The sequence below is a fragment of the Acinonyx jubatus genome, chromosome E4 (assembly GCF_027475565.1).
Source record: "Acinonyx jubatus isolate Ajub_Pintada_27869175 chromosome E4, VMU_Ajub_asm_v1.0, whole genome shotgun sequence".
NCBI lineage: Eukaryota > Metazoa > Chordata > Mammalia > Carnivora > Felidae > Acinonyx > Acinonyx jubatus.
The window spans coordinates 30,231,987-30,254,886 of record NC_069395.1 but is presented as its reverse complement, the minus strand read 5'-3'; the positions used below and the strand labels follow the sequence as shown (position 1 = coordinate 30,254,886).

The window sequence follows — 22,900 nt, the reverse complement described above, 5'->3', positions numbered from 1 at the left end:
ATGGAGGTTCTTCAAAAAATTAAAAATAGAAATACCCTATGACCCAGCAATTGCACTATTAGGAATTTATCCAAGGGATACAGGTGTGCTGTTTCAAAAGGGCACATGCACCCCAGTGTTTATAGCAGCACTATCAAAGTTTGAAAAGAGCTCAGAGGCGTCTGGGTGGCTCAGCCGGTTAGGCCTCCGACTTTTGCTCAGGTCACAATCTCACAGTTTGTGGGTTCGAGCCCCATGTCAGGCTCTGTGCTGACAGCTCAGAGCCTGGACCCTGCTTTGGATTCTGTGTCTCCCTCTCTCTCTCTGCCCCTTCCCTGCTCATGCTCTGGCTCTCTCTCTCTCTCTCAAAAATAAACATTTTAAAATAAAAGAGCCCAAATGTCCACTGACAGATGAGTGGATAAAGACAATGTGGTATATATATATATATATATATATATATATATATACACACACACACACACACACACACACCACACACACACACACACACACACACAATGCAGTATTATTTGGCAATCAAAAAGAATGAAATCTTGCCATTTGCAACAACATGGATGGAACTAGAGTGTATTATGCCAAGTGAAATTAGAGAAAGACAAAATATCATATGACTTCACTCATATGTGGAATTTAAGATACAAAACAGATGAACATAAGGGAAGGGAAGGAAAAATAATACAAAAACAAGGAGGAGGATAAAACATAAGAGACTCTTAAATACAGAGAACAAACAGAGGGTTACTGGAGGGGTTGTGGGTGGGGGAATGGCTAGATGGGTAAGGGGCATAAGAAGACACTTGTTGGGATGAGAACTGGGTGTTACACATAGGGGATGAATCACTGGAATCTACTTCGGAAATCATTATAAATTTTCTGGAATTTCCTGTTGGTGGAGCAATGAACTTTTCTTACTGTATATCCTTAGAACTCAGTCTTCTTAAGAACCGTTTCAGTGACACCACTCCCTAAATTTTGGACATGTGGAATTCCTACACTTTCAAGTGATCTATGTCATATTATCTTTTCTTCTAAAGCTGTTCATATGTCATGTAGAAGAGAACCTGTTGTAAGGAAAAGAGCTTAGATTGTGAAGTTAGAGAACCTGTCTGTGAGTCCTAGATCGACAGCTTTCTATCTAGGTGAATTTGCCCAAGTGACTCAAACCTACTGAATCTTAGTTTCTTTATCTTCAGAATGGGGAGAATATTATTTGCTAGTATTTTTCTCAGAGGGTTATTATGAGACTCAAAAGAGACAATGGATGTAAAATTGCTTTGTAAATGGGGAAATAAAAGAGGAAGGCCTAAAGAAGGAACTTTCTTGGGCTAGTGATGTCACCTAGAGACCAGACAAAGAAGTGGCATGACCCCAGATTTCTTGCTTACCACTTCTTTCCTTTCCTACTGGGAGCACTTAATATAACTAATACTCTACTCTTTTCCTAAGCCATGTGGGCAAATGGTTATAGTGCCCATTCCTAGCTTTCAAGACCACAGAAGCTGATTCAGTAACAAAAAGTATACACGTGCTTAAAGAGTGTTCAACGCCTCAAGTCTCCAGGCTTTAATCTAGGCTATTTCCTTTCCTTCATTCATCCTATACACTTTCTTCACCTGTGTTATTCCCAAAAAAACCTTCTAGAGTCAATTTAATTCACTTTCCTTACACTGCTCCCCATGAGCCCCCATATAAGTCTAATTTTATTACCCCAATTATCTAGTAGCATCTGTCTGCTGCTTCTACTATTGCACTCAGAACACTATATTTTAACTATTCACCTTTGTCCCTGGCTTGAGTCCAAAACCCTGGAAGACAGACAACCTTATTGAATTTGTCTGTGTATCCCTGGTATCTAACACAGTGCCTGGCACAGAATAGAGGCTCAACCAATGTTTGCTGAGTGTAGACTGGGATCCATGGTTTATAGCCAAGTAGACATGAAAAATGAATTTTGAAAAACAAAGGAAGGGCATCTCAAGTGAGGCAATACATTCAACCAATACATAATATGAACAATAGACAAGTAATTTGTAGGAAACTTTTGTATCAGCAGATTAAGTGGAACAAAAGATGTATTTTGAAGAGGATAGACAGTATTTCGAAAACCAAATAAAATAATTTAGACTCAATACAGTAGGCTATTTGCTCACTAATAAATCCTTGTATTCATTCAAAAAGCATTTTTTAGTGCCTGCTATGTGACATTTAGCAAGTCATAAAAATGAGTAAGATATGGTTTCTTCTCTTGAAGAGTTTATTATAATGTAATTTCATATGGAGCATTTATGGAAAACATCATAGTACAAAAACTGCAAGACTAGCCATGGCTAAATGTTTAAAAACCACTGGGGTAAGTGTGTATCTGGAGGGTACTCAAGCCAAGCAAATCAGTAGAGCACATTCACTCTTCCTTCTGTCTCTACAATAATCATCAGGCAAAGGTTTAGGTCCTTTGCTATTTGCTCTCAGTTAAATTGCCTCATCACAGAGGAAGTTCCCAGGAGACATGTCCACACAGCAAGTCACTTCTGGCATCGACAAATTCCATGCAGAGAATTTCATTTTCACAAGGTGGCTTCATGGGGATTTTTTTTTTACTCTTTTTTTTTTTAACTCTTCCTTTTCTCCTCTCTCTTCTTAATCCCTACAATCATTTTGATCCTTGTATTTGTTTGCTAGAGTTGCCATAATAAAATACCACAGATTGGGTTTTGTTCACAGTTCTGGAGGCTGGAAGTCTGAGATCCAGAAGTCAGCAGGGTAGATTTCTTCTGAAGCCTCTCTCCTTGGCTTATGGGTAGTCACCTTCTCCCCATGCCTTCACATGCTCTTTTCCTTTTGTGTGTGTCTGTGTCCTAATTTCCTCTTTGTATATATCCATTTGTATTGGATTAGGTCCCACCCCAATGGCTTCATTTTAACTTAATTAACTCTTTAAAGACCAAGTTTAGTCACATTCTGAGGTACACGAGATTAAGGCTTCAACATATAAATTTAGGGAAGGCACGCTCCATCCTCCTAGAATCAGTTAACTTAAAGTCTGTAGCCAAAGTGCCACTTCTGCCTCTAACTGTACATGAATCTATAATCCCAGCTTCACAAAGAGAATTTAGGATAACGGGTTCTCCAAATTGGCTGCACTTTGGAGAAAGAAAGTTAAAAACACAAAAACTAAAACAAAACAACAAAAAAAAACTCATATCCAAGGATCTGATGTAATTAATTGGTTTGGGCTGTAGCCTGGGCATGGTGATCATTAAAAGCTCCCAAAGGGATTCAAAAAAGTAGTCAGGGGTGAGAACCAGGGAAAGGACTATTTGAGTTAAGGGGGAATGGGGACTTCAGATAAAAATGAGGGGGCTCTGTGTAGATGAGTAGAGGGCCATTTAAAAAAATGCTTTTTACTATACAATGCACTTCAGGGGAATAGGGAACCTAACTGACCTTACTAGTAGCTGCAAATATTTCCCACAATCAATGCTGACTTGATCATTCACTAGTAATAAATTAATCAGTAACTGACCAAAGGAAAAGTTTGGTCCCCAGTGAGGAACACCGCCACAGCAAGCGCTCTTAGTGTTTGTTCTGCCTTGAAGAACCCAAAGCTGGAATGGAGTGAGGAAAGGGGGACAGAAAATCCAATTTCATGGTCCTGATTGCTTTAGGAAAATACAAATAACAACCCCAAATAAATTATTTCAGGTAGTTCTTCCCCCTCTCCATTTTCCCATTCCCGAAAGTGCTGTTTTTAGTAAGTGTTATAAAGCAAACTTAATAAATAATTGTTGGAACTCTCATGTAATTTATTAAAAGCTAGGTTTTTAACTAATTTGTTTACACTAAGCTCTCATTATGTCCTCAATTTAGCAGGTACATAAGCATGGCTGGTTTCCCCCAAAACATCAGCAGATACTCGTACGTTATGGCTCTGATGCTACATTTGAGTTCAGAAAAAGGAAAAAACATAATTTACAGAAAAAAAAAATTTAAATTTATAAAATGGTTAATATCTGCAAAAACTAAAATTCCTGGCTTCTAGAGTATATGACTTTGAAATAGTTGCAGTTTATCTTTGAACCCTTCATTCACTGCCCAAATTATTGGGAATCAAAGTAAGGGTTAGAGAAGTGAAGAAAAGTTGTAGAAAAGAAACTCACTTTTACTTAAGCTTAGTATCAATGAAATGGACTTCCATAAATACAAAGATATTTGGAAGTTTTGAAAAGTTTCTTGAGTAGTTTTTGAACAACTTTTTTAAAAAAAAGCTCCAAACTTCATCATTACAAAAATTACAAAGACTTCAACACCATATTCATTTTCCTTGTCATTCATTTTTTTACAGAATTCATTTTTTACCTTCAGAAAAACTTAGAGAAATATTCCTGGCTCTTGAATTCCATATGCTTCTTCCTTATTTTACATGTGAATTCTGATGCTCAAACACCATATTCTTCACTGGGAATTTTAATCCTCTGTTCTATATTTCTACACACACACACGCACACACATACACATACACATTCAAAGTTTAATGAAATGGGAATTACTTCTATACACTGGGTGGATAATAGGATTTCAACCTGACAAGCCAATGCAAGCAATATTCAACTGACAAACTAGTTTCACTCCAAGGTCCAGGTATGATGTGGTTGTAACTTGAAAAAATATTTTCCTCTAGAAATAATTTATAAATAGTACTTATAATTTCAGGCCTGCCAACATATCTTATAATTGAGGCCTGTGCTTTATTTATTATTTATTAACATACTAGTGTGGACTTGGTTAGTGTACAGTGATATCAAGGGCCAGATTATAAGAGAAAAAGGAAGAAGGGATTTGCTTCCTCTTTCCCAAGTTCCAAAACCATTCACCTATCCTCTCTCTCAGTCAAAATACACATTTTCTCAGTGTAGTTTACTGTATCTAGAAGGCACATGTTACTTCCCTTCATCCCACAAGAGCATCATCAGAATTTATTACCATTCTATACCAGAGTAAACTATGGGTCAAAAACTTGAGAAGCCTTAACTAAAGAGAACAAATAGATGGTTACCCGGGGGGGGGGGGGGGGGGGGAGGGAATGGGGGATGCACAAAATAAGGGATGGGGGTTAAGGAGGGCACTTGTGATGAGCACTTGGTGATGTATGGATGTGTTGAACCACTATATTATACACTTGAAACTGATATAACACTGTATGCGAACTATACTAGAATTAAATTTTTTAAAAAAAGAAAAACTTGAGGAGCTTGCCTAAGGGAAAACTGCCAGAACTGGTACAGTAGAATTCAAATTCACATTGGTTTGACTTCCAACAAGTCAAAGAAACCTAGAAGGCTTCTGTATACTAATGTGTGTGTGATGAATGGTATTTCCTAATTTGGTCACTGGGCTTCCTAACTGCAACATCCAAAGGTCTCTTTTTGGTCCTTATTTGAGGGGTTTGATACCATTTATTAATCCCTCCACTTGGCAACCATTAAAACCAGGCTCAGAGTTTTCCTCACACTTTCTCCCATCTTTCTCCTTAATCTGCTGGCCTCCCTGATCTCCACTTATATCAAGCCAGAGACTGATAAACATTTGATTTTTCTCTTAGGTTACATTGACCACATTCTTCTCTTCTCCCTCTCCATATTCCCGCTTGAGAATCACAAACATTCCCTATTATAATAATCATCCATAGGTTGATTATGCAAATCTTATCTCTAATCTAGACTTATGAGTTCTAAAACTTTCTTTCCAACAACCGACTTGGAAGTTTCCACCTGGATAATCCATAGTTACCTCAAGTTCAATATATTCAAAATTGAACTTATTATCCTCTCCTAAAAACATCTGTGCCTCTTGAGTCTCAATTTCATGTAATGGCATTATGATGATCTATCCACTCTTTGGAGTTATAAATCTGAGTTATTCTTGACTTCGTGCTCCCCACATCTTCCAGTCATGTCCTGTCAATACTACTTCCTAAGTAAATACCTCCTGAATATATTTCCTTCTGTTTTATCCCAATGACTACATCATCTATCATTGAGATTACTTAAATATTTTTAAGTAGTGTTCCTGCTACCAATCTCACTTCATTCCAATCAAGCTTCTTCACTGCTATTATATTTATTAAAATATTAAAGACCTGGGGCGCTGGGTGGCTCAGTGGGTTGAGTGTCTGACTCTTGATTTCGGCTCAGGTCATGATCTCACAGTCATGGGATAAGCCCCATGTCGGGCTCTGCACTGGGCATGGAGCCTGCTTGAGATTCTCTCTCTCCCTCTACCCCCCTCTCTTTCTCTCTCTCTCAATAATAATAATAATAATAATAATAATAATAATAATAGACCTTATTCAACAAATAAAGTACCTATCGTGTACCAGCAGCATGTTAGGTCCTAAGGATATAAAATTAAAAAGGCACACCCAATATCTCAGGAAGTTCACAGGTCCTACAAGAAAAAGTAATAAAGTAAGAGAGTATCTTTTAAGATATATCAAAGTAGAAGTAAGCACAAATTTTAAGAAGGTCAAAGAGAAAAGACATTAACCTAGACAGGAGGTAAATTTTCTTTCTTAGGTTCCCAACACTCTGCACATACCTCTATTTTGATTCTTTCCACAATGTCATTGTTAAAAGAACTTAGACCTGCAACCAATAATCAGAAGTAAAAAGTATCAGAAAATAAACAGAGTAGGAGAATCCAATGAAGTGATGGGAGGTGCAGAGTTTGCCTGGGAAGAGATGTTCAAGGAAACTTTCTGGAGAGCTGAAAATATTTTGAAACTTGATATGAGATGTGGATTACACAGGTGTGTACATTTGTTAAAACTCATTTAACTGTAACATTACATGTCAACTGTGTGTAAGTTACACTTCAATTTTTAAAATAAGAGGAAAATTAATAATTTCAGTATAATAATCATCAGCTTTGTCACATCATCACCAAGGAAGATTTTCTCAGTATCAATGCATAAATGTACATAAAAGGCACAATTTGCAAACCTGTAGTCATATTCTTTCCAGTCAGTGTGAAACTGCTTTTAAAAATGATTTTGATTTTTGCCACTTCTTTACACCTGCTAGCAGAATTTCCACCATGGCAGGTGCATTCTAACTATTCCTAGAGTGAACAGTGACCTAAAGGATCAGGAATAGGTCTATCTGATCTACTTATAAAGACAAACATGAGCTATCCACCCTGAATCATACGCAGCATGACTTTTTCTTATTACGAAATACCATTATATAAGTACCCCTCAACAATGCAATTTACACAGCTGGGCTGCTCTCCCTGACAAAATACCCTTTAAAACAATACTCTATATTTGCTTGAAATTTCATATACTTAAGAGAGGGAATGGAATAAGGAGAAAAATAATTTCTTCTGAAGAAAACTGCAGCAAGGAAACTTGCATGTTAAAAATCTGCAAGATTGTGTGTCAAAATATCTTCTGTTACTGGCAATTAAAAACTACTTTTACCAAGAATGGCATTCTGTGAATCAAATTTCTACATTATCACACTGTCTGGCTTGTTGTTTCTCTATGTCCAATAACTTCTTAAATAAAAATATCTAGGGTGTTTTCCTAATTCTTTTGCATGTTTTTAATATAATCAACAAATAAAATTTTTCTGGTAGTAAAAAAACATGAATAACTAAAAATTCATTCTACTTGTCAATTATCAATATTTGAGTCCTAGAACAGTAGCCAAGGTTCAACCCCAGTGACAGTTTATATCAGAATAAGATCAGACCTTTTTCAGCGTATCTCTCAAGCAGGCAATTGAGTATCAAACAAGAAATGACAGGTAAAAAGCAATGAGCGTTCCAGTTCATTGTGGATATTTACATATTTCACAAGTTCCTACTATCGTGTCGATGCATTTCAATCCTTGCCAACAAACTAAATCAACTTGAATTTTTATATGTGGTCTTCCTTTCATTCTCTAACCTACACTATACATTCTTTCACAACTCTATAAAGCATGCACTTCATTTACAGAAGGGTCCCACTCCTAACATTTTAGTAATGTTTAGTTTGATAACTTTGGATTTAAGGCAATGATTTCTTCAAATGTATTCCCCACCCCCCCACCCCCCCCCCCACCCCCACCCCATACAAATCATATTCCAAAGGAGGGGAAAAAAGGAAGCCAGGTTGTAAACAGCACCACTGGCATATATCCACTAGATGTCAGTCATGCAGTTAGCATCAATTTACATTCTTAATCCTAATGGACACAAACAGAAATTCTATTAAATCTATCCCTGATCCAGTGTGAATATACCACAGTGTGGTATTTTTACACAGTGTGGGCTAAAGCATTGTGCCTAGAAGGGCTGCTGTCTTCTAGTGAGGACTCTAGCTAGCCATCAGTGAAATGCAGGCTCTTTCCAAGTACCATTGTTAGTTGAGGATTACCATGCTAGGGACACTTGAGGTGATTCAAATCAGTTTTCAAGAAAGAGTGATGTGGCAACCATTTCAGAGAGCAATGTTTTGAAAGATTTAGCTTGTGGAAACAGGGAATCAGAAAGAAGAATATTCCATAGATTATGTAACATTCAGAGAATTTCAAAGAACACTGTCCCCCACCCAACCATCTCCCCCCCCAAAATGCTGATTATATTAAAAATAAAATATTCTTGGAGAAATTGACTTAAGAAGATGAGACATCTTGGGCTGTTGCCACCAAAATCACAAATTAATTCCATTCTTTCAGACATCTGACATCCTCAGTAAAATAGTATGAGGTTTGTAGAAAGCTTCTTAAATATTCTCACAGAAAAGGACCCTACAAGGTGCTTACTGTTTCTGGGAAGGGAGTAAAATGACTGCTTACCCAATTGTCGTATCATCTCCATCCAGTTCAGCATGTGCCTGGTCACCATGGACTGTGTTTGAACTCTTTTCTATACGAGCAGTCTCCCCGTAACACCAAGCGTTCCACACAAGTCCTAAATAAATGTGGGAGACAAAATTAAAATAGGGCTCATAAAAATCTCTGGGAAAGTCTTGAGTTAATCAACAGGAAAATTAGACTGAATTAGGTAGCTTCAAGTTTTCCTTCCAGCTCTACCATTTTGTGATTCTATGATGCAAAAATGTTCTTTTCCTCAAAATAATGGAAATTCTTTCTGATTAGCTGTAATGTGTTAGTTGTTCTTGAAGATAGAAAAATGTAATTACATGTTATCAGTTACACTGCTCACCAATAACCCTGATCCCTGGCTTTTGTGGTCTGAAAGTTTAAAATTCTCCCCACCCTCACATCCAATGCAAGTCAAGGACTTCTTTTCCAGAGTTCTCTGTATGCTGCCTCTACTCCCATTTCTCATTCCCCAACTCCAACTCATCCCCATTCCTGCATTCCCACACCACACAGGATCCTCTATGAAAAAGCAATAGTTTGGAGATTATAAATCCCACAGCAGATAAATTCATGGTCAGGAGAGTACCCATTTTATAGTGTTTCCAACATGTTAGGGAAGTATATGATGCCTTCTGTGTTATGATGATGAAGTCTCCTAATACTTGATTTCGTAACTGAGAATCAAAGAAGCACACAATCTGAACATCGCACATGCTGAGAGGAACAAGATATGGAATGTGGAATTATAATATGTGTAGATCCAACCCACACCCTCAATCTGGGTATCATCCCATTTCCAGGCATTGTGCTAATAAAACCATGTATTCATTCAGTTTTTCAGCAAATATTTATCCATCTACTCTATGCCAAGCACCACATTGAGCATTAGAGATGAGTTAGGAAATCTGCAGGTGCAGTCTGTTCTCAAAGAATGTAACGCCTCGTAGAGGATAGTGATGAATTAAATCACATGATGTTCTAACAGGAAACAACATGACTGGTAGGTTTATTGTAGTTACAATACTGCAATAGTAGAGTTACTAAATAAATAGAACTATAAATAAAACAGAAGACCGTGCAGAGCAGGCATGCAGATTCTCCCAAGTAATGTGTCCTAAACTGCAGGATGGTTGTAATGTAAACTCAGAATCACAGTTCTGGACATGTTTCGAGCACCCCTTTCTTCTATTACTGCTTTAGAATTCTGGGGGCCTGCATGAATCTAAGGAATCTCTTCCTCAGAGAACAGATTCTAGAGTGCTGTTAATTAATTTTATTTCTGTTTCCTCAAAAACCTAATCAAAGAATGTTGCCAATTGCAGAGAGAGAGAACTGAAATGAAAAGCCATCGCCTCCTTCCTTTATACTTTTGATGCTAGACTCCCTAGGTAAGACTTTGAGTAGAAAACCCTGGAAGGCCTCAAAGCCAATCCTGCTGTCATTTTGCACAACTTACAGAGGAGAGAAAATAGCTAATAGACTGTCAGAAGGGAGAAGTTTATTAAACCAAGCAATTATCCTGTTACTTTAAAGGGATGCGGTGAGACTAAATGAAGTCAAATACACAAGGTAATTTAAGCTTTTTGAAAAGAAGGACAAAGTATTCAGGGCTCTAGGAATAAAGTACCAAGATTTAATGAACATCTGTCTCACACTTTCCACTTCGTAACTGGCTTTCACTTATTTTATTAACCCCTCATAGCAACCCTATTACACAGGCCGGGCAGATACACCTCTCTCTGTGATCCCTGAGTGTGGGTCGTCTAAGCCACAATGAAACACATGCTCCACGAGTTTGTATAAATGCACAGCGACTGGGAGAGGGATACTGCTGAGCAGCTAAGATCACAGCAGACAGAAACATTAGCGACCATGAATGAAGTCAACACAAACAGGAAGGAGAAGAGTGTCTGGGCAAGTGTGACTCTCAGAAGGCAGACTGAGGACACATTAGACACAAATTAGCCACATTTCAGCGAGGTTAAAACGATTTGTCTAAGATTATGTAGCCAGATTAGACCCCCGCTGTTAGACGCCCAGTCTAGTAGTCTTTCTAATATACCATATTTTCTCTCAAACAGCTTTTAAAGAGGGAAAGGGGGTGGAGAAGTTGGCCTTTGTTGAAGGTCTGCTCTGGACAGGAAAATTTCTGGATGCTAGGTATACACAACCTCATGTAATTCTTATACCAACACTGTAAGATATTATTATGATCTCAATTTTACAGATGAAGAAACTGAGGGTCAGAATTTAAATAATTTACCAGCATCACCTGGCAGGAGGAAAACACGAAGGCAGGATTTGAATCCAGTTCTTTCTTTTCAAAAGTTTATTTAAAAAACAAACAATGTTGCTGCCCATCCTACTATGTTTATTTTTTATGCTTATTCCACAGTACCTCTCTCTACTATTTTTTAGGGGGCTTAATATATGTTTTCTGAGTTAGAACAATGTTTGCTGGACCTTTCGATATATGAGGTTGCTTCTTGCTAAGTTAGCCAAAGGAACATTGAAGAAAGTATTAAAATACTTAATTCAAAAAGCAATGGGACATGAGGACACAAGATATTACACGAATAGAATTAAATAAGTAAATAGATCATTGAGCAACTGAATAATCTAAACTTTTAATTACTACAGATAAACTAATGCTTTTAAGAGATTAGGCAAATATTTGAGTATCAACTTGTTTGCATCACTTAACTAATTTGATTAACAATCTAAGGAAATATGAAATCGTATTGATAAAATTTAAATTTTTATATACCATAAAATCTATTCACAAAGAAAATATTTTTAGCAATATATATTGCTTCAGAAAAGATGTCAGGATATTAATTCTTCTTAAAACAAATGACATTTTTAGTGCCCTAAAGAAAACAAATCCTGTCAATTCTCTTAGAAAGTGAAAAATCGTATTATAAGACAATATGTTACTCCTTATCCCAATTGTTTTAAAGTAGAAGATACTACTTTTCAGATACTGATCACATCCTGGCATGAAAAATAATTACATTGCTCTTAGACAACGGAGATTATACACTGAGCTTATATCATCCTAAAAATGCTTTATCCTAAAGCAAACAACTAAAGGATTGTTCCCCATCCGGAAAATTGTTCATCTATATCCCCTCCCATTTCCTCAATATTCTGACCTTACCCCAGCTGGTGAGCCAGCCCCACAATCCATTTAGACTGCACAGCAGAAATAAAATGCACACATACTGTAGCTGTAATTCAATTAATCTTCTCCTTGGGTTTCCTCTGCTCTGTGCCAGGGTCATTTGTAAGGCCATCACTCACTCCAAACTGTTGCACCTGTGCTACTATTGAAACACCCCTTCCTCCCTTCCACCCACCCCCACCCCCGCCATCTCTATCCACCCAGGCACAGTGCCCTAATCACCTTTTTCCCAGGCACAAAAGCTTTCCTCTGCTAGCGAGGAATGCTAGAATTCCCCCAAGCATTGGCAAGGAAATATTTAAATGTAATCAGAGGATCTTCCTTTGTTTTATTTTCTTTCCTAGGAAATTAATCTCTCTAAGGTATTCGATGTATTCTTCTGCTCTTCCGTGAGGCAACATCATCATCCAGTGCTGAAGTGGTCACAGCTTGCAAAGGCTAAATATTTTCTTCTCCTTCACTGCTGACACAGATGATACGTGCCTGGTTTCCTCAAGCATCCCTAATTGAATACTTTGCTTCATTTAAATTGTTTTAAACTTGGCTGTGAGAAACGTGTGTATGGCTATCCTATCCCTCCCCCACCTATGGTGTGAATGCAGAATCACTGGCAGCTGTGGCTCCCCTAATAGCTGCCTCTGCAACCTGTAGTTCCCTTACCTCTAACAAGCTTGAGAAATTTCTCAGCTCAGTTTTTCCCACTCACTACAAGTCTTGGGTCCTTCCAAGTTCACGTAGTTCCCAGGGGAAAAGCTAGACTCCGTTACATATCTTGATAAGGTTGAAAGTCAAACTGGGCTTAAATCTCTATTCTACCTCTTTAGAGCTATGTGGGCTTAGACAAATTACTTGACCTGTCTGAACTTCAGTTTCATTATTTGCAAAGTGGTAGGATAATAACAACTGCAGAGAGCTGATGTGAGCACGAAATGGGATAATGTATATAAAACATCTAGCGCAATCCCTGGCCCGTACTATGTACTTAATGAACATGAAGGTCCCTCCTTCCCATATCGTTACTTAACAATTACTGAGTGTCCTCAAATTGTAATCATATATCATGGGCAAAAACACAGATCTAACTCTTGCTATCAAACCAAGATGCAGACAGACCTGAGGATTTGTGGGGAGTTAAAGCTCTAAAGCAGTGATTCTCACACTCTAGTCAGCATCAGTGTCACCAAGAGAGTGTGAAAACACAGATTACTGAGCCCCACCTCCAGAGTTTCAGATTCAGGAGGTGTGCACAGTGTTGCTGCTACAGGCTTAGAGACCATATTTTGAGAACCATCACTTTACAGGATGTGAAAATGAGCAGTCTGGGGAAAATAACTAATATGATAAGGTAAAGAAATATCTCACATTGAACAGAATCAAAGCGTCGGAGTTTTATGGAGGCATTACCAAAAGAGATCCCCTGCTTCCCAAAATGGGCCTAAATTACTTAGGTAGAGCTCTCTTCCCAATCCCAGGGAGAGAGACACTCTAGTCTGTTTTGCTGTCATTTGTTTTGTTCGGGGGGATTGTGGGTTATTTTTTTAGATGAACATTATTTATTTCTTCTTCCCCACGCGTTATAGGGCCAATGTGAAAGCTTATAATTTATCCTGCAGAAGTAAATTAGTCTGTATCCTACTTTGATGACAAACCGAGACCAATTATCACCTAACAATCAAGTGCAGTGATGTTGCTGAGAATCATTTCAGGCAAGCGCTGGGAAGCCACGTGCACTGACACCTAGGAAAGCAGTTCTGGGGGCATTATACTGACTTGTTTAATCCTAACTAGAACTCTATAAGGTAAGTATTACCATTTCCAGAAGTAGAAAACTAAAGCTCAGACAGCATAAGTCACCTGCCCGTTTCCCCCAATTATTGACTGATGCAACTTGCATTTTTCAGGTCTGACGTTAAGACTTTATTTCCACTCTGTCATTTCCATTCCTCTTCTGTAAAGTGAGGGAGATTAAACTATGATCTAGTTCCTTCTGGCTGCTTTATTCTATGATTTATCAGGTTTCCTCTCCTAAATGTACAGTGAATTTTTTTAAGTCCATACATTTATGACATGACCACATAAATAGTGTCACTCTTTTAAACTATCAAAAAGCAATTCAGAGCATTTAATAACAACAGAAATGTTTCCACCTGCACTTGCTTTTAGGTCTATATTCTTCAGCAGGTCTGTTATTCCTTCCCCACCGCACCCCCCACAAGCAGCTAAGAATGAACTAAAGGAACTTTTTGCATCTAGGTTAGTTGATAACCTCTTATGAAACAATGTGGATTATAAGTGGAGTTGCCAGATTCAGCAAATAAAAACAAAAGACAAAAGTTAAACTGAAATTCTAGATAAATATTAAATAATTCGTTAGTGTGCATTTATCCCATACAGTATGTGAAACATACTCACACTGAAAAATTATTCTTTATCTATCTGCAATTCAAATTCAACTGAGCATCCTGTATTTTATTCACAACCTGCCAATAAAAGCTTCCTCAGAGGTCATCCTTAGGCTCTGCATTGTCAGAAAAAAAGAGCTGAGGGGAGCTTAGGAGTTGAACAATGTGTGAGATAGGAACTGATGACGAAGGAACCCCCTTCCCTCCTCTGTGAGCCGCCACTGGTGCTTCCGTCTGCATGCTGCACTGTGGTCACGGAGACGTGTTAACCACAGCTCCAACATCACTTTATAAATCATTACTCACTTCCCGTCCATTAACATTGTCAAACAGCAAGGGACATTTGTAAGCTATTATCCTGAAGTCGAGACCTTGCTTAGAGGTACATCAGGAATACTAGTTCACCAAGTATGCTCATACATTTCCATATAGGATTGTTCTTTCCTAAGTCAAATTCTAAATCCTTTCTCCACTGTTACCACCTTTCTAAAATTATTTGCCCAAAAATGCCCTACCTTATTTTTCTTTTTCAAGATATGGTTATCAAATAACCAGAGTTTCCCATTTTTACCATTTGCCCATCATCAATGGAACAAAGGCATTAAAACACCTAAAACCATTAGACAATGCATAAAGATAATTCAAAACATGAGATTTGCTCTTGAGAACTTCACTTACAGGCTGAGGTTAACAAAGATCAATAAAATACCTGACATGGATTGAATTGTGCCCCTCCCTCTGAAAAATTCATACGTTGAATCCCTAATTCCCACTGTGAGATATTTGGCCTTTAAGAGACAATGAGGTTTCAGTAGCTGATGAGAGTGGGCCCTGATGATAAGATTAGTGGCCTTGCAAGCAGAGACACCAGAGAGCTTGCTCTGACTCTCCATCTCCCTCTGCCATGTGTAAAAAGGTGGCTATCTGAGAGCCAGTAAGAGTCCTCATTAGAGGCTGACACTCAGACTTCCAGCCTCCAGAACTGTGAGAAAATACATGTCTGCTGTTTAAGTTACCCAGTTTATAGTATACTGTTATGGCAGCCTGTGTTAATATACAAGACGCTTTTGTGAACCCATTTAAAATATTTAGGAAATTTTAAATGATTTGAAAAGTATTCATCAGTACTCTTGAACCACTGAAGTACCTGCTACCCATTCAATGCATGATTATTCTTTTCTTGGAATTTCCTTCCCTTCCCAGGAAAGTGGATCCTGGAAACAATCTTAGCAGCTTCCTTATGTCCCTGACAGCTTGGCCATGACCAACTGGACCAGGGCACACTCTTAATGCAAGTGGCATCAATTTTATCTCTTTGCCTAGGAATTTAGGATTGAGACTGAGAAATAGCAGCAACTTAGCCTCTGAATGTGGTTGGAATCTGATGTGGAAAATGATGGGTGCCATTTGTGCATTGAAAACATTTTTTAAAAAGGCAATCTATGGAGAAAAGAAGAAAGCAGAGAATGAAGAGAGAGTAGCTGTGTTTTTACTCATCCATTTGTTCAAGATGCTTTTGTTAAGTGCCTGCCATGTGCCAAACAGTTCTAGACTCTAGCAACAGAGGAGTGAAGAGCCAAATCTTCAGTCCAAGGCTAAATAAATAAATAAATTTAATAAATGAAGAAAAGAAAGAATATTGTATGTCAGATGAGTGCTAAAATGAAAAATAAAAAATGGAACAGAAATAAGAAACTCTAGAAAAGTGTAGGACAATTTCAAATAGAGTGGTCAGGAAGACCTCACTGAGCATAAAATGTTTCAGAAAAGACCGGAGAACATGAAGTCGTGAACATCTCGGATCTGTTTTGGCACTTTGGAGGTATCCTGAACTCAAACAGTGGAGATAGCTGACTTCACAACCTGAAGTCTAAAGTACATTTGCACACACCTTCTAATAGAATAGCCATATCCTTTGCCTTTGGCAGGTATTCAGCAAAAACCCACTGTGTGCCTTGTATGTGAAATCAAGACAGACAGATGGATGGAGTGGATCTAAAGCAGTGACCCAGTGGTGCTGATATCAAGGACAAGAAGAGGCAGAGTTCAGGGTATCAGATGGCAGGAGGAAGGCCTTCCGGGTATGCAGTACTGTGGCCTGGGTCATATACCTCCTACGTGGATCATACAGAATGTTCATGGCCCCTCCATGCCCCAGTCCAGAACTAGGCAAGACATGAGAAAAGGGGTTGCCACCACTTAAGCTTACCCCTCAGGAAACAGATATTCGGGGGACAATGTCCAATTAAAATACGCAAATTGGTCAGGAGAAGCTACTGTGTTTAAAGACTTTGTATGAATGGAGAATGTTTTGTGCTTCCTGATGATCTAAAGGTAAAATATATTGTATGCTCTGGCTTTATTTAAATAAGATGTATTAGGGCCACCTGGCTGACTCAGTCAGTGGAGCATGCAACTCATGATCTCAGGGTTGTGACTTTGACCCCCACGTTGGGTGTAGAGATTACTTACAAATAAAATCTTTTAGGGGCACTGGGGTATTTCAGTCTGTTAAGCGTCCAATTCTTGATTTCAGCTCAGGTCATGATCCCAGGATCGTGGGATGGAGCCCCACATCAGGCTCTGCACTGAGCATGGAGACTGCTTAAGAGTCTCTCTCTCACTCCCTCTGACCCTCTCCCCTGCTCATGCTCTCTCTCTCTAAAAATAAATAAATAAATAAATAAATAAATAAATAAATAAATAAATAAATAAAATCTTTTAAATAAAAAAATATGTATTAAAAGAAAAGCAATCTGTATTTGTGGGAGATCAGACTATACCCCAACTTAAAATATATGTTTTTATGATGCCATGAAGTCAAAATAATCTGCACATGCAGCAAGTGAAATTTCCTTTGGATAAAAAAAATAAGGCATGACAAACTTGTCTTCACGGGTTAAAAAACAAATTACTCTCATGGCAAGATAACTGAGACCAAACACAAAGAAAAGACAGCACAGTAAAGGAAAACAAATAATGAGGAAGTGCAAATCACTTAATGGGGGGAGGCCTGAAGTTGAGGTACTAAAACAGCTGCAGACAGTCCAACCGCCAGGTCATGACTAGGGATGCTGAAGGTTGGAACAGTTCTCTTTTGTCCAGGAGCCTGCCGGTCTTCAGGCACTACCTCAAATAAGTGATCTGTCTGAATTATTATGCAGCATGCAGTATTTTGAATCACTTCAGGCTTCATTAGGTTACAGTATCACATAAGTCATATTACACTGTGCTTGGGAGAAGTGGCACATATTTATTCCTTTTCCAGGAGTTAACATGTTTTTTCCATGCTTCTTTTAAATCTGTTAATACCAAAGCTCAGAAGACTTCACTTTATCTAATGTATCAAAATAAACTTTGGGCATAACTATCACTGTATCACAGCAAGGTCAAGATGAACCGATGATATAATCCTTCAAATGATGATCAAATGCCACCAAATCATCTCAGGTTTAGGATTGAGATGGGGCTGGGGGTACAGAATAGTTGCATATTATTTGAATGAAGGAAACCACATTATTCAAATGAAGGAAAACCAGGACTGGAGATGGAAGAATTGAGGGAAAGGCAGAAGAGACCACCATCATAGCAAGGACATGGCTGCAATAAGGCCCTGCCAGTGCAGCCTGCCTCACCTCATCTCTGCCTGAGCTCTAGTCACAGTGATTCTCTTGCAGGTACCATCACACTGGAGTATTTCAAAATGTTTCTCCCATCCATACAAGTTGATCTTTCTGCTCTTTCTTCCTTAAATGTCCTGCCCTGTTGCATACCCACAAACACTATCTTTCAAGTTGCAGCTCAACCAACATCCCCCTAGAATTTTATGAAATATTTGTCTCCCTCCCCTGGAATAGAGAATTGACCACTCCCTCCTTTGCCTCTCTCTTCTCCACTGTGCCAAAACACACTCCTAACAAGACACCAGTTATATTTTATTAGAGGTCAGTCCTCTTCCTACCAGATTTAAAGCTCATTGAGTACAAGAATAGTATTATTTTCATTATTACTTACTGAGGTCTATCAAATAAAAAGCAAGCAATTCCATGCTATTTAATTTTAATTCTCATGACATCAACTAGTATCTTTTCGATAATCCTCTGATCAGTAGAGAATTCAAGCTAAAACAGATGATGTCTTTTTTCCAAGCCTACAAACTGAGTTTTAACCTCCAAACATGATCCCAAGCATAATATGTTTGGAAAGATGATACTAACAAGCCAACTCCAACTAACATGAGATTAGCATGGGCCACCTCAGCCCTCTCTGGAGGAAGGGGAGTACAGTGAAGGATGTTCAACCTGTCAGTTACTCACAGTCAAAAGACTGGAGGAGGGACTGTGTGATCAGAGAGCCAACCTCTAGCCCTTCCCAGAGGAAATTCATTTCAAATCTTTATCTCCCTAATTCTAATTCAGTTGTATCCACTAACTTGGCTGTTTCGATATGGAAGCTCTGTAATTACTTCAACCACCACAGTTCCAAATCTGAACCCGATCAGCATCCCTTTTAATCATATCCTTCCACCAATGTCTCCTCATTTCTTAGACCACCTGGCTCAAATGCTGGGATCATCATTAAGTCTTTCTTTTCCTTTACTTCTCACACTTTATTATGTTTATCTTATGTTTGTCTCAGATATTAGAGTTTTAAAACCTATCATATAAACTGCCTCATTTAATCCTTACAGTAAATCTGTTAGAGATAAAATGAAAATTGGAAGAACTGATCAAGGTCACTAAGTTGGTAACAATAGCATATGTGAGACTCAAATCCTGGTCTTATGAATCCAAATTCGGGTCTCATATCCCATCACTAATGAGTCCTACTTCACTTTCTCTGCAACAATAATCCCTTCTCCATGCTCCTACTGCTATCCAACTACCGTGGTCATGGTTTTCAAGTCCTCAAACCTTGGATTATGACATTTGTCTCCATGCATCAAAATTCACTCATCTCCATACACTCTCTTAATGCTAATGCCAAACTAATATGCCCAAACACTGAATTCATCACATCAATAACAATACAAAAGGTTTTAGCAGCATCATATTGCTCTGAGAATAAGCTCCAAGGGAAAGCAGTATTTGGAAATGGAATGGAGTAGCAACAGGCACTCCCATACACTTCTGGTGGTGATGGAGATGGCACGGCCTTTCTGGGAAGAAATGTGGAAATATCCATCAATATTCAAAGTAAACATAACCTATTCCTTAGCAAGTTTACTATAAAATTATATCTTGTTTGAAACCTCCTTAAGAATACAAATATATAGGGGTGCCTGGGTGGCTCAGTTGGTTAAGCATCTGACTTCGGCTCAGGTCATGATCTCACAGTTTGTGAGTTCACGCCCCGTGTAGGGCTCTGTGCTGACAGCTCAGAGCCTGGAGCCTGCTTTGGATTCTGTGTCTCATTGTCTCTCTGCCCCTCCCCCACTTGTGCTCTGTCTAGCTCACTCTCTCAAAAATAAATAAATGTAAAAAAAATTTTAGAATACAAATATACAATTCCATTACTGGAGCATTGTTGTTAGTGGCTGGAAATTTAACACCTTTAATGCCCATCAATAGTAGATTCAATATTTAAATAAGGTTTTATCTATACAACAGAATATATAGTCTATTAAGTAACAATGTAATTACTTAATAGACTGATATAGATCTGTATGCATCTTCATGACAATATTATGGCCCACCCCATTGTGTTAAAAATATATGTATGTGTATCTTAATAGGACAGGGTATATGTGTATATGAATTAAACTAAAACTCAACCAAATTAAAACTAGAAAACCCCCCAAAGTTTTGGAAAATAAAGAACACACTATTAAATAACCCATGCATCAAGGAGAATATTTCAAGAGAAATAAAACCATTTTAAACTGAATGAAAATAAAAATGCAACAACTCAAAAGGTACAGTGTGCAGCTAAAGTAGAGATTAGAAAGAATTTTACAGCATCAAATGCCTATGTAAAAAAAAAGTTCTCAAATCAGTAACTAATTTTCACTCTTAAGAAATTACAGAAAGAGAAGCAAATTAATTCTAAGGAAAGTACAAGGAAGTAAATAATATAGAAACAAGTAGAAATCAATTAAATTGAAACAGAAACACAATACAGAAAGTCAATAAAACCCAAGCTGGTCCTTTGAAAAGAGAAATAAAATTGAGAAACTTCTGGACAAACTGACAAAGAAAAACCAGAGAGGACCAAATGACCAAATCAGGAATGACAGAGGGGCATCACTAAAAACCTTGAGATATCTAAAGGCTAATGAAGGAATATTACCAAAAAAAAAATGTTATGCCCATAAATTGAATGATTTAGACAGAATCAATTTCTTAAAAGTCAAAAATTACCAAAATTACTCCAGAAGAAATCATCTGAATATTTTTATACATATAAGAAATTTAATTTATGGTTTAATACTTTCCAATACAGATTTCCAAGTCCAGATAATTCCACCGGTGGGTTGTACCAAATGTTCAAGGGAAAAAATGGGAACAATTCTGCATAACATTTTTCAGGACAAGGAAGACTTTCCAACTCAGTTTATGAAGTCAGCAATACCAAAATCCACACCATAATCATACCAAAGCATTACATTTAAAAAAAAATTATAGGAGGGGCCAAGATGATGGAACAGCATGGAAGTTTTTTTGTGTGTTTCTAGTCCCTGAAATGCAGCCAGATCAACACTAAACTATCTTGCACACCTAGAAAACTAATCTGAGGATTAACACAACAATCTGCACAACCTGAACCAGGGAATTCAGCAGGTGCATGGCACAGAGACATGAACTGGGGGAGAGAGAAGCCTCAGAGGGCAAGGAGATGTTTTTGCTTGCAGAGAGAGAACACAGTTAGGGGGAAAGTACTGGAAAAGCACCCCCCTCCCCAAAAAAAAGCAACTGTAGAGAAAGTAGAAAAGTGGAAAAGTGGAAACAGCTGCAGGGACTGAAGAAAAAAGGAGAAAGGAGGAAGGAGAAGGCTTAAATTCCATTAAGACTCTATAAACAGGGGGAGCACAGAGGCTGAAACTCCGCAGCTTGATACCTGGTGGTGCTCTGGTGGGAAGGGCGAATCCCCAGGAGCAGAGAGCAAGTCTGATGGGTCCTAGGGCCACATGGGGAGAGGTGGTTCCCCTGCTGGGAGGACATTTGCTACAGGTTGTGTGGCTACCCCACAGGCAAAGATCCCAGTGGACCCTGGAGAACAACCACACTTGCTGGTGTTGGAACAAGGATGTTAAGGGTAAAGCTTGGCGCTGGATGTGTGTTGTGATTTCCCATAAACCCTGAAATGCTGCTGATACAAGATCAAGTGAACTTCTTCTGGCTGGCACCCAGCCGCAGTCTCTGGGCATTGGCAGCAGCACAGTCTTGCGAATGTTCCTGGGGGTGGGCCAGGACCTGGCCATTGCTCAGAGAGACCCTCCCCCAGAAGGTCTGAGTGGGTCAAACCCACAGACCCTCAGAAGTGAGGGATTGGGAAGCACTGCCCCATTTGAGATAAAACTCATGAGGGAGGTGTCACCCTGGCAGCCTGACAGCTTGGTCACAGACAAAGTAGAAGCGAGGAGTAGACAGAAGCCAGAGACAAAGGAGGGGTGCTTGATTGCCAGTCATGGAGACCACAGAGTTCTGATACTAGAGACTTAGTAGCTGGGTGACACCATTTTCACCCCTCTCGTGCATGTGCATACACGCCTACATACACCACAGCAATCCACCCCAGTAAGCTAAACAGCACCATCTAGTGGAAAACAGAGCTGTGACACTAAACACTGCCCAACTGGGCCAACAGCAGTCTTGACAAACACAAGTCTCTCCACCTGCTTAGTTTACAGACTATAAAATGCTTCACAGTTTGACTTCTACAGGAAACCAGATGTACTTTCAATCATACTTCATTCTGTTCCCTGGTCCTTTTATTCAATTTGTTTTCTTTTTCTTTTCTTTTCTTATTCTTGAATACAGAAAGAGAAAAAAAATCTATTTTTATTTTCCATTTTTATTAAAATGATTTGTCTTTAATTTTTTTCTTATATTTATTATTTTGTAAATTTTTTAAATTCTATTTTACTTTGATTTTATTTTATTTTATTCATTTTTTCAAATTTTCAAATCTTTTCCTTTTTTTTCTTCTTTCTCTTTTTCTATTTTTTCTTTTTTCTTTTATTTCTTATCTTTCCATTTTTTTCTCTAATCTGTCAAGCTTCTTTCAACAACCAGACCAAAACACACCTAAGATCTAGAATCCTTTATTTGATTTCTTTGTGTTATTTTCAATTTTTTAATTTTAATTTTTTACTTAATTCCTTTTCTTCCTCCAAAATGATGAAACAAAGGAATTCACCCTAAAAGAAAAAACAGGAAGAAATGATGGCCAGGGACTTAACCAACACAGATACAAGCAAGATGGCTGAACCAGAATTTAGG

General features: G+C 38.3%; 1 long non-coding RNA gene across 2 annotated transcripts in view; it reads right to left on the bottom strand.

The window, feature by feature from the left end:
- Positions 1 to 22,900, bottom strand: part of LOC113603871 (uncharacterized) — a 309,663-nt gene that overhangs the window by 83,116 nt on the left and 203,647 nt on the right. For both annotated transcript variants that reach the window (XR_003425636.2, XR_008293064.1), the window contains exon 4: positions 8,844 to 8,958. This is a non-coding gene — a long non-coding RNA (uncharacterized LOC113603871). The remainder of the gene's footprint in view (positions 1 to 8,843; positions 8,959 to 22,900) is intronic.